Source organism: Eubalaena glacialis, chromosome X, assembly GCF_028564815.1.
Source record: "Eubalaena glacialis isolate mEubGla1 chromosome X, mEubGla1.1.hap2.+ XY, whole genome shotgun sequence".
NCBI lineage: Eukaryota > Metazoa > Chordata > Mammalia > Artiodactyla > Balaenidae > Eubalaena > Eubalaena glacialis.
Window position 1 is genome coordinate 21,107,217 of NC_083736.1, and position 11,757 is coordinate 21,118,973.

General features: G+C 42.9%; 1 non-coding gene across 1 annotated transcript; it reads right to left on the reverse strand.

The window, feature by feature from the left end:
- Positions 1-2,588: 2,588 nt before the first annotated feature.
- Positions 2,589-2,661, reverse strand: TRNAE-UUC (transfer RNA glutamic acid (anticodon UUC)). The gene has a single exon. It is a non-coding gene; the product is annotated as a tRNA-Glu (tRNA).
- Between the last annotated feature and the right edge of the window lie 9,096 nt (positions 2,662-11,757).

The following is an 11,757-nucleotide window of genomic DNA, read 5'->3' on the forward strand; positions in this document are numbered from 1 at the left end:
TATATTTGAATGTTGATAAGAGAGTAGGTCCTAAAAGTTCTCATGACAAGGAAAAACACATTTTTCTTCTTTTTTTGTATCTATATGAGCTGATGGATGTTAACATTGTAATCATTTCACAATTATGTAGGTCAAGCCATTATGATGTACACCTTAAACTTATACAGTGCTGTATGTTAGTTATATCTCAATAAAACTGAAAAATGAAAATTAAAAAATAGAACAAAATAAAGCAAAAAAAGAAATTCCAGACTTTACTATCTGGGTCAGGTTCTTCCTGGACTCTATGGGCCCACATGTTAAACTTGTCCTGACTGCTGTGGGTTTCCACTTCCCTTTCGGTCCACGATTTAAAAAATCATGTCCCTGAGTATTTTGTGAAACACTGTATCTATCATTTTTACATTTTTGAAACCGAGTGAGGGAAGTTTAGCATACATTCACCCTGAGTCAACACAGTTTTTAACCACAGTGTAGTTTAAAGCCTTGCTGCTCAAAGTGCCTTCTGTGGAGTGTGTTTTTTAATTTAATTTATTTTCACTATTTTATTTATTTTATTTTTATACAATTTTAAAGGTTACTTTCCATTTACAGTTATTCCAGAATATTGGCTATATTCCCCGTGTTGTACAATACATCCTTTAGCCCATTTTACACCCAATAGTTTGTACCTCTCACTCCCCCACCCCATCTTGCCCCTCCCCCCTGCCCCACTGGTAACCACTGGTTTGTTCTCTATATCTGTGAGTCTGCTTCTTTTATGTTATATTCACTAGTTTGTTGTATTTTTTAGAGTCTGTGGAGTGTATTTTATTTTATTTTTCTGTTTTATTTATTTATTTATTTATTTATTTATTTATGGCTGTGTTGGGTCTTCGTTTCTGTGCGAGGGCTTTCTCTAGTTGTGGCAAGCGGGGGCCACTCTTCATCGCGGTGCGCGGGCCTCTCACTATCGCGGCCTCTCTTGTTGCGGAGCACAGGCTCCAGACGCACAGGCTCAGCAATTGTGGCGCACGGGCTTAGTTGCTCCGCGGCATGTGGGACCTTCCCAGACCGGGGCTCGAACCCGTGTCCCCTGCATTGGCAGGCAGATTCTCAACCACTGCGCCACCAGGGAAGCCTCTGATTTTTTAAAATTGAAGTGTAGTTCAATTACAATTTTGTGTTAATTACTACTGTACAGCAAAGTGATTCAGTTATACATATATATACATTATTTTTCATATTCTTTTCCATTATAGTTTATCACAGGATATTGAATATAATTCTCTGCTATACAGGAGGACCTTGTTTATCCATTCTATATATACCAGTTTGCATCTGCTAATCCCAAATCCCCAATCCATCCCTCTCCCACTCACCTCCCCCTTGGCCACCACCAGTCTATTCTCTATGTCAGTGATTCTGTTTCATAGATAGGTTCATTTGTATCATATTTTAGATTCCACATATAAGTGATATCATGTGATATTTGTCTTTCTCTGTCTGACTTCACTTAGTATGATACTCTCTAGGTCCATCCATGTTGCTGCAAATGGCATTATTTCTTTCTTTTTTATGGCTGAGTAGTATTCCATTGTATATGTGTACCACATCTTCTTTATCCATTCATCTGTCAGTGGACATTTAGGTTGTTTCCATGTCTTGGCTGTTGCGAATAGTGATGCTGTGAACATAGGGGTGCATGTATCTTTTTTTTTTTTTTTAAATGTGATGATCCATTCATTCATTCATTCATTCATTCATTCATTTATTTATGGCTGTGTTGGGTCTTCGTTTCTGTGCGAGGGCTTTCTCTAGTTACGGCAAGTGGGGGCCACTCTTCATCATGGTGCGCAGGCCTCTCACTGTCACGGCCTCTCTTGTTGCGGAGCACAGGCTCCAGACGCGCAGGCTCAGTAATTGTGGCTCACAGGCCCAGTTGCTCCGCGGCATGTGGTATCTTCCCAGACCAGGGCTCGAACCCATGTCCCCGGCATTGGCAGGCAGACTCTCAACCACTGCGCCACCAGGGAAGCCCTGCATGTATCTTTTTGAATTGCAGTTTTGTCTGGATATATGTGCAGGAGTGGGATTGCTGGATGATACTGTAGTTCTATTTTTAGTTTTCTGAGGAAACTCCACACGGTTTTCCACAGTGGCTGTACCAACTTACATTCCCACCAACAGTGTAGAGGCTTCTCTTTTCTGTGGAGTGTATTTTAAGTGCAGAATCTCAGGCCCACCTGAGACCTGCTGAATCAGAAATGGCTCTTTAACAAAATGCCCGGATGAGTTGTATACACATTCAAGTTCGAGGAGCGCTCCTCTAAAGGTCAGTTAGTTTCTGTATAACCAACCTGGACAAAATGAGACCCTTAGAAGCTTTTATTTCCCTAAATTTCACCTCTTTCTTCCTGTCCCGCCAATTCCATGTTGATATATCTTGAATTTTAGTTACAGTTTGCTGTTAAGGGACATAATTTTTATAAGCAATAATAGCTTAAATTGAGCACATATTTTACTGATTTCTTTGCTCTCCATTGCTTCTTGTATCCCATCACTTTTTTCTTTTTTTTGGCGGCACCATGTGGCTTGCGGGATCTTAGTTCCCTGACCAGGGATTGAACCTGGGCCCTCGGCAGTGAAAGCACAGAGTCCTAACCACTGGACCACCAGGGAATTCCCCCATCACTTCTTTTAGTTTCATTTTTCTCCTTGGTGAAGTTCTCTTGGAGCTTCTGGTATGATAGCATTTTTGAGTCCTTGTAATCTGAAAATGGTCTTTATTTTGCCTTCATTCTTTGACAAAATGAATGGATATAGAATTCAAGGTTCAAAGATATTTTCCCTCGGCACTTTGCCGGTATTACTCTATTGTCTTCTTGCATCCATAAAGAAAAGAAAGACAGAGAAGAAACATTTTTATCATAAAAAATAATTTTACAGAAAAGTAGAGGGAATAATGTAGTCAACTCCCATGTACTTATCACTTGACTTCAGCGATTAACAATATTTTGCATCTGTTTTGCTGACAGGAAATCTCACATCAACCGCATTCTCATTTTTTTCAGATCTTTTTGTTCTGGTAGCTTTTAGGGAACTCTTCATCCTTCTAGTTCTGAAAATTTGCTACAGTGTCTAGATGTGCTTTTTATCATTATTACTGATTAGCACTCAGAGGTCTGTCTCAATTGACTTGTGTTTGGGTTCAATCCTGGGAATTTCTTGACTTATCTTTTGGATGTTGCTTCGATTATCTCCTTTCGGAAGTAACTTTTAGAGAACTCTTGTTAACTACTGAATCTTTCTTCCATCTGTCTTTGCAATCCTCTTCATTCTTTTCATCCCTTTATCTCTTTGTGCTGAGTTCTGGGAAAATTTCTCAATGTAACCTTTCAGCTTCCTAATTTAACCTTCAGCTGTGTGCAGGCAGCTCTTCGCTGGTATAATCAACAGCTACATTTTTTTGGTGCGTCAGCTTTTAATATTTTAGGGTTACCATGCTTGGTTGTGGACTTCTGTCCTGTAGGAAAATTCTCCTGGGTGCATCCTGAGTGGAGATGGTTTTCCAGTGGGCCTAATTTGCAGAGGGGCTGGCCACACAGGAGCATGGCGGCTGTAGTGCGACCCTGGCCTTCCAGTGGTGAGGGCCACCATCCTTCTTAGGTGAGGAGGGTCTTAGTTGTAACTGACAGAATCCAATAGCTACTTTAAACAGAAAAGGGCTTTTATTTCTACTTTTTGTTGGGAGATGAAATAAATTATTAAAGGGCACTAATACACTCTATACCTCGATTAATTTTTACATAGGTATACATTTGTGTAATCACCACCCAGATCAAAATATAGATTATCCCCAGCCTTCCAGAAGTTCTTTGTGTCTCTTCTCAGTCAGTATTCATACCATCCTCCCACCAGAGGTAGCCATTTCCTCTGTTTCCATTACCACTGATTAGTTTTTCCTGTTTTTGAATATTACAGAAATGGAATTACACCATGTGTACACGTCTGACCTCCTTTGCTGAGCATAATGCCTGTGAAATTCATATTCATATGTTGTTGTATATATAAGTTGTTAGTCCTTTTATATTGCACTGTAACATTCTATTGAATGAAAAGATCACAATTTATATATCCATCCTCCTATTGCTAGACATTTGGTTTTTTTCCCGTTTCTAATTCTGCTGAATAAAGCTTCTATGAACATTCTCGTTTGTGTCTTTGGTGAACATATGCATTTATTTCCTTTGGGGTACAAACCCAGGAAAGAGACTGTTGGGTCATAGACTGGGCATACGTTTAGCTTTAGTCAATGCAAGCAATTTTTTTCAGAGTTGGTTGTGCCAGTTTACATGCCCATCAGCAACGTATGAGAGTTCCAGTTCCCCCACAACCTTCCCAGTACCTGGCATTGTGAGTCTTTTTCTTTTTAGCCATCCTGGTGGGTGTGCTGTGGTGTCTCATTGTGCTTCTAATTTGCATTTCTCTGGTGAGTAATGATGTTGAGCACTGTGGCAGATCAGATTTTCCAAAGTTTCCACAACAACTCCCATCCCACGTGATCTTACAATGGCACCGTGACACTTCCCATCAGAGGCGGAGTCCATGTACTCCTCTTGAATCCTGTGACTATGGTGGAAGTGGTAACATGTAACTTCTAAGGGTAGTTCATAAAAGGCATTACAGGTGTACCTCTTTTTATTGCACTTTGTTTTACTGTGCTTTGGAAAAATTTTTTTTTTAACAAATTGAAGGTTTGTGGCAACTCCGCATGGTCAGATGATGGTTAGCATTTTTTATCAATAAAGTATTTTTTAAAATTAATTACTTAATTTATTGGCTGCGTTGGGTCTTCGTTGCTGCGCGCAGGCTTTCTCTAGTTGCGGCGAGCGGGGGCTACTCTTCGTTGCGGTGTGCAGGCTTCTCATTGTGGTGGCTTCTCTTGTTGTGGAGCATGGGCTCTAGGCACACGGGCTTCAGTAGTTGTGGCACGTGGGCTCAGTAGTTGTGGCACGTGGTCTCAGTAGTTGTGGCACGTGGTCTCAGTAGTTGTGGCTCGCGGGCTCTAGAGCGCAGGCTCAGTAGTTGTGGCACACGGGCTTAGTTGCTCCGCGGCATGTGGGATCTTCCTGGACCAGGGCTCAAACCCGTGTTCCCTGTATTGGCAGGTGGATTCTTAACCACTGCGCTATCAGGGAAGCCCTAAAGTATTTTTAAATTAAGGTATGCACATTGTTTTTTTTAGACATAATGCTATTTCACACTTAATAGACTACACTATAGTGTAAACATAACTTTTATATGCCCTGGGAAATCAAAAATTTGTGTGATTAGCTTTATTGTGATCTTTGCTTTATTGTGGTGGTCTGGAATGGAACCCCCAGTATCTCTAGGTATGCCTGTGCCCGGTTCTTTTGGGACACCCTCTTGGAGCCCTGAGCTTCCACATAAGCAGTTCAACTAACCTGAGGTCACCATGTTGTGAAGAAGCCCAAACTAGTCCATACAAAGAGACCATGTGGAGAGGTCCTGAGACTACGTGAGAAAGATCCCCAGCCAGCCCCCGGCTCTAACCACCATTTGGCTGCAACCGCATGAGACACCCCAAGCCAGAACCTCCCAGTCAAGATATTCTCCAATATTTGATTGTTGTTCTCAACTGGGGGAGGTTTTGCCCCTAAGGGACATTTGGCAATGTCTGGAGACATTATTTTTGGTTGTCACAACTAGGGGCGGGGGCTGATCCTGGCATCTAGTGGGTAGAGACCATATGCTGCTAAACATCCTACAGGACACAGGACAGGCCCCCTCCCAAAGAATTACCTGGCCCAAATGTCAACTGTGCTTTGGTTGAGAAACCCTACTTTAAGCCACGTAATCCACTAAGTTTTAAGATGTTTTGTTCTACTGCAAAAGTACTGGAACAAGCACACAAGCAGAAAGGGAATTTATTAAAGAAAGTTAGATAGTTCACAGATCTCTGAGAGGGCCAGAAAGATGGGCTTAAAGGCTATTCAGCCAGCAGTAATGGTCAACCCACACCACCAGGTGAAGACCCCTGGACATGGACCCAGAGTTTGCATCCGTGATGCTGAGGACCAGATACCAGGACCTCTGAATGCTGGAAGCCAGTGCCACCCTCACCAGAAAGTGGATTCCATATGTTTCCTGCTTCTTCACGTTGCTCACTTTTGAATCAAAGTCTTACTTTGGTATGTCTGATGGAAGAACTCTAGGTCACGTGTAAATCTGTCTGCAAGAGAAGCTGACAAAGCAAGTTTTCTGGCTTCTACAATGGAGGCAGGACCAACACAGGAAAGGTGTTCCAAAGATGCTGGGAAGCCACAACCTTGACAAAATTCCCTGATAATTTGTTGTTTTAAGCTTGTTGTAAATATGATTGATGATGGCTGTAGAATAGCACGTGATGACTCTACCATAACTTACCAATTCTTTTGTTAACACATTTGGACTATTTCTAGTTTTTTTGTTAACTTTAAATAATGCTGTGATATTATCAGACATTTGGGCTGGAAATTTTACTTTAGAGATTTCTTTTAATCCCAAAGAAATAACTTAAAAAACCCCAGTTTATTGTACAAAGGTACTTACGGTTTTATTATTTATAACTACTGAAAACTGGAAATAGCTCAAACATCTAAAACCATGGAACAATGGATTAATTTGTGATATGATAACAAACTTCTCTGATTTCCTGGGATGGTATTAATTCCAAATATTAGGCCACGTTGTCTCCATCTGCTTGTTTATACGCGGTCAGACCCTGTGTCCAGTTTACTTTGAAAAATGTAGTCACCGTGACTATGTAATTTTGTTATAATGGAATTTTACAATAAAAATAATGACTTTATGTTCTATTGGACTAATACGTAGAAAGTGGGTACAAAATGTTTTATGGAAAAACCAAAATATAAGCGTCTCGATATATTCATTACAGCCATGTAAAATCAGTGTTTGCATAATGTGAAGGGTCATAAGAAGGTTGCCTTTTGTTTTGGGTTTGTAAAGTTAAGTACAGAAAAATAAAAGGAAATTCCCCAGTGTTTGTATTAATCTCTCAGCATCTGAAGAGCTTGCCCAATAGGTGGCACTACTGGATAAGAGCAGATAGAAACTTTTCCAGGCTGCCTTTAAGCAGCGTTTCTCAAACTTCCGTTGGCATGAGAATGACCTGGTTAAAACACAGCTTGCTGGGCCCTTCCCTCAGAGGCTCTGATGTAGTAGGTCTCAGACGTGGCCTAAGAATTTGATTTCTAACAATTTCCCAGGTGAAACTGATGCTGCTGGTCCGGGGACCATGGTTGAGAAACGCTGCCTTCACGGGGAGCTCTTTGGAGTGTAGAACAGTTAGAACGGGCTTCTTCCCTCTTTCCTCATAGCAGTCCGCTGGCTCACCTCACTGCCATGGTCACCCCATGTCAACAGAGGAGTAGGGGGGCCACTCAGAGGTGGGGGTCCCTGCTTGACCCTCTACATCCCATCTTCCATTTGAAGGGAGCAAATGGGCAAGGTGGAGGGAGGGCTCTTCGTCTCTTGCTTTCTGGAGGCACCGACAGACCTCACACTGGGGTCCAACACCGGCCAACGCAGCAAATTCCTGGTAGCCTCAGTTGCTACCCGGTGAACAGGATGGGGTACCTCCTGTCCTGCAGCAGGCATCTCGGGATCTTTTGCACCCTCCTCTTCCCCGACTTCTGTGAACACTAATCTTACCAAGAACCTAAGCTTTGGGTTAGCTCATTGCAAGCTTTGTGTGTCTTGTGCTCTAACTACCGAATAAAGAACTTGTCCCCCAACTCATAAGCACAATTCAGCACTGTATTTTTGAAGAACTCCTCAAACTTTCAACCTCTCCTCCCCCTAGTTTCACTCTCTCAGCTGAGCTTGACCTTGCTTCCTACTTCACTAAGAACATGGAAAGAATTAGAACTTCCATGAGTTCCCAGCACCATAGCTACCCACCCCCCTGCATCTGGCCCCATTTACTCTGCTTCCTCTTCGGTAAGATAGATGACTTGTTGATGCTCCCAGCCAACAGCAGTCCCTCCACCTGTGTGCTAGATTCCATTCCCTCTCAAGGTCATGGCTGCTGTCCTCCCCTCTCTACTGCGTCACCAATTTATCCCTATTTACTGGACCGTTCTCGCCAGCATACACATGTACTGTTATTTCTTCTGTATTAAATAATAGAGTTGCTTCTGTTCACTGTCTCCAATTTCTCTGCTACTTTTCTCCCATGAGCCCACCCAGTCAGGTTTTGTCCCCATCTCTCTACCAAAACTGCCCTAGTCACAAATGACCCCCACTCGGCTGAGTCCAGCGGTCACTTCTCAGTCCTCAGCAGCAGCACTTGACAAGATGGTCACTTTCTCGAAACACTTTCTTCCTTGGCTCCCACAATACCCCACTCACCCCTTTGTCTTCTTTTTTTTTTTTTCAAACAACTTTTTATTGAAGTATAGTTGATTTACAATGTTATGTTAGTTTCTGGTGTACAGCACAGTGATTCGGTTTTATATATATAACATATATATATTCTTTTTCAGATTCTTTTTTATTATAGCTTATTACAAGATATTGAATATAGTGTCCTGTGCTATATCGTAGGTCCTTGTTGTTTATCTATTTTATACATAGTAGAGTGTACCTGCTAATCCCAAACTCCTAATTTATCCCTCCCCCTTTTGGTAACCATAAGTTTGTTTTCTATGTTTGTGAGTCTATTTCTGTTTTGTAAATAAGTTCATTTGTGTCATATTTTAGATTCCACATATAAATGATATCATATGGTATTTGTCTTTCTCTGTCTGACTTAACTTCACTTAGTATGATAATCTCTAGGTCCATCCATGTTGCTGCAAATGGCATTATTTCATTCTTTTGTATGGCTGAGTAGTATTCCAGTGTATATATGTTCCACATCTTTATCCATTCATCTGTCGATGGACATTTATTGTCTTGTCTTTTTGATCACTCTTTCTCATTCTGTTTGCTGGTTTCTCTTTATCTTCCCAACTTCCAAGTACTGAAGTGCCTAGCAGTTCAATCCTTGGACCTCTTTTGTATCCACTCTCACTTTCTGAGTGATCTCATTTAATGTCTCAGGGCCTTAAATACCATCTATATGCTGATAACTCTCCAATTTCTAGCTCCAGCCTGGACCTCACTCCCAAACTCCAGACCTGTATATCCCAACTGCCCACATGATATCTCCACTTCAATATGTGTTAGGCACCCCCATTATCTGTCCCAAATAGAGTCTTTGATATACACTGACCCTACTCCAAGCTACTCCTGCAAACTTCACCACCTCACAGGCAGCTCTACTAGTTCATAGCCCAAAACCTCAGTGTCATCCTTGATTCCTTTCTTTTTCTCACAACCCATATCCAGTCTGTCAGCAAATCTTCTTGGCTCCATCTTCAAACTATATCCAGAATTCAGCTGCTTCTCCTTGACCTTTGTCCCTGACCCTAACTGCTACCATGCTGATCCCAGCCCCCAGCATCTCTCACCTGGATTTTTTTTTTTTTTAATGCTTTCCTTTTTTTTTTTAAATTTTTATTTATTTATTTATTTATTTATCTTTTATTTATGGCTGTGTTGGGTCTTCGTTTCTGTGCGAGGGCTTTCTCTAGTTGTGGCAAGCGGGGGCCACTCTTCATCGCGGTGCGCGGGCCTCTCACTATCGCGGCCTCTCTTGTTGCGGAGCACAGGCTCCAGACGCGCAGGCTCAGTAGTTGTGGCTCACGGGCCCAGTTGCTCCGCGGCATGTGGGATCTTCCCAGACCAGGGCTCGAACCCGTGTCCCCTGCATTAGCAGGCAGATTGTCAACCACTGCGCCACCAGGGAAGCCCTCTCACCTGGATTATTGAAATAGCCTCCCAACTGGCCTCCTAGCTTCCGTCCTTGCCCACCTGCATTCTCAACACAGCAGCCAGTAATCTCGTGAAAACCCAAGTCAGATCAGGTCGTTCCTTTGTTGAAACCCTCCCCTGCATGTTATTTAGAATAACACCCAAGTCCTTAGGAAGACCTACTAGGGCCCCACATGGTCTGCCCCCTGGAATTCTGATCTCTTCTCCATTACTCCTCCCCTTGTTCACTCCAGCAGCGTGCCTGCCATACTTCACTTCAAGGCCTTTGAACTTGCTTCTCACTCTACCTGGATTTCTCTTTCCTGGATATTTATTTGCATGGCTCTCTCCCTCCCTCCCTCTCTCTCTCTCTCTCTCTCTCTCTCTCTCTCTCTCTCTCTCTCTCTCACATTCTGAAAAAATTTCCCCCAAACCCCCTTCTCAGTAGACTTTGAACAAAGCAGATTACCCCCCATAATGTGGGTGTGTTGGTTTACAAACTGGCCCCTGTACACTGAAGAAAGCGGCAGCCCCTCCAGATTAGTAGGTGGCAGCTTTAACGAGCACGGGAACTTATCCACGAGGCTTGTCTTGGGTGCCACCAGATGAGCAGATCTCTGCACCTGTCTACCAGAATCTTAAAAGTCGACATAGAGGCTGCAGCCTTGAAACCAGCTCCTAGTATGAGAACGGTGGGCAGAAGGCACACTCCAAGGACAAGGAAGGGGGTGAGGAGCCTCTGACTGCCCAGGTCCAGCTCTGTGGCTCAACCGGTGGTCACGTTCTCTCCATGACCTCCTCCAACAAGGTGGGCCTCATTTAATCAATTAAGGCCTTAAGTGAAAAAGACTGAGTTTCCCGGGAAGAAATCTGACTCAAGACTGCAACATCAACTCTTCCCTGAGTCTCCAGCCTGGTGGCCTGCCCTGCACATTTCAGGCTTGCCAGCCCCCATAATCATGTGAGTCAAATTCCTCACACTCTCTTTCTCTCTCCATCCTGTCGGTTCTTTCTCTGAAGAACCTCGACTAATACAGATTTCGGTTCCTTGGCCAGCTTATCTAGAATTTTAATATCCATCCCCTAACATTTCATCCCCCCTTCCCTGCTTTATTTTTTCTTCTTACCATATATCACTATCTAAAACCACTACATATTTCATTTGTCTATTGTCTGTAAATGACTAGGATGTAAACTATTAGGAAATGTATCCATTTGGGGATATGCCTACCACATAGCTGGTGCTAAATAAGTATTTGTTAAACAAACGAATAAGTGAATAAATCAGTGTATAAATGATGGATTGATTGGATGAGTGAATGGCTGATAGTGAAGTGGTTCCCTGAAATGACCCCCACCCAAGCCTACAAAACTTTTGAGAATTTGGGGGCATGAGAAAATTCCCAATTCCGTTGCTGGGCTGAGAGAATTTGCTGCCGTTGGGTGAAGCATGACATGACCTGTTGTGACTCTAAAGGCCCATCCTGAAGATGGAGGGGAATGTTGGCAGAAAAAACAGTTGCTAAATACGTATTTCCTCCTCTTGGGGGGCGATTTTAGAATCTGCTTTTTATCTATTCAACTTCAACTGAGGGGAGTGAGGAACGCCCACGGTGCCAGTGGACTGGATACCTGGTATGGGCAGGGCAGGGGTAACCCTAAACTTGTAAACTTAACAGGCTGCACTTAGCCATCATGCACCCATGTTCCAGGAATGGTCCTAAGCACGTATTAACTCACTTAATCCCCATAACAACCCTAAGTGATAAGAACTGGTTTCATCCTCATCAGCCCCAATTCACAGGCAGGAAGCAAGAGGCTAGGAGCTTGCCTGAGGTCACACAGCCAATACTGACATAGAGGACTGAACCAAGGCAGCCCCGGGCCCCTGCTCTT